This window comes from Austrofundulus limnaeus, unplaced genomic scaffold (assembly GCF_001266775.1).
Source record: "Austrofundulus limnaeus strain Quisiro unplaced genomic scaffold, Austrofundulus_limnaeus-1.0 Scaffold62, whole genome shotgun sequence".
In the NCBI taxonomy this organism is placed as follows: Eukaryota; Metazoa; Chordata; class Actinopteri; order Cyprinodontiformes; family Rivulidae; genus Austrofundulus; species Austrofundulus limnaeus.
In genome coordinates this window covers 2,062,588-2,064,030 of record NW_013952464.1, presented here as the reverse complement: position 1 = coordinate 2,064,030, position 1,443 = coordinate 2,062,588, and positions in this window count along the sequence as shown.

Genomic DNA, 1,443 nt, shown 5'->3' with positions numbered 1-1,443 from the left:
CATCTACACAATATGGTACTGCACCATGGTTTTATAATATTTAAACTCAGTAGTTCAGTGATTACAATATTAATAGGATTGTACTGTATTTTGATGTGTTACTGTTATACTGCCTTTATGTTGTCCTATTGCTGTAATATATTGCACTTCAGTGTCAATAATTGCATTGGCAAGGTAAACTTTTTCTGTATACATACAATCCAATCCCTGGGATTGTCCTCTGCCACATCTCCTATAGTCTCATGATGAGCACAGTGGGCTTTCATGCAGGAGATRAGGGTTCAAATCTAGCTACTGCTACTTTAACAAAAATCTCTTCCAACTTCATATTGTCACACAATTACCTTAATTAAAAACACCTGCTGACGTGACAGGCACAAGCTGTTATAGAAAACATATTTGACCCTGGTCAAAGCTTATTCTGCAAGTCCAATGCTGCAGGCAAAGCCATGCTACATGGCAATGCACACTTGTTTTTACAATGTAAAAATCCATGTCTGGTTACAAAATAACACGCATTGCTTGTCTCATCATTTGCTCTCTTTACTAATGTAAAATGTTTCAGTCTTACTGAATAACATAATAGCTTTTTATCTTACTTGTTCTGTTTRAAAATGTTAAAGGGAAATCTTTATTCTGATAGAAACATTTCGTTAAGTGATAAAACAGAAATCATCCTTGTCGGCACAATCTCAAAATCTAATCTTCTCAWATCAACAACTCTACCTCCTCCCCTCAGGTCAAGAGTCTTGGTGTCATCCTCGACACCACTCTCTCCTTCACTGCWCACATCAATAATGCTACTCGGTCTGCCTACTTCCACCTCAGAAATATCAACCGTCTCCGTCCKTCTCTCACACCTCYCACCACAGCCATCCTTGTCCACAGTCTTGTGACCTCACGGATTGACCGATGTAACTCTCTTCTTTTTGGCCTCCCCAGCAAATCCCTCCATAAGCTTCAGATTGTGCAGAACTCAGCTGCATGTGTCATCACACAAACCTCCTCCCATAACCACATCACCCCAGTCCTGCAGCAGCTCCACTGGCTCCCGGTCAAATCACGCATCGTCTTCAAAATTCTTCTCACGTTTAATGCTATACACCATCTTGCCCCTCCTTACATGGCTGACCTCGTACACATCTCCATCCCCTCCCGCTCTCTCAGATCCTCTTCTTCCCTAAACTTCCAAGTACCCTCTGCCCGCCTCTCCACCATGGGGAGCAGGGCCTTCACCTGCTCTACACCTCTCCTCTGGAACTCTCTACCYCCTGACCTAAGAAACACCACCTCTCTTCCTGTGTTCAAGACTGCTTTGGAAACACACCTCTTTAGATTAGCATATCCATCTTAACTTCATTTGTAATCCATGGTCTGTAACTCGTGCCAGCTTGTCTCTGTAATTTCACACATTCTTCTATGATGATATAATGCTGTAAGTGT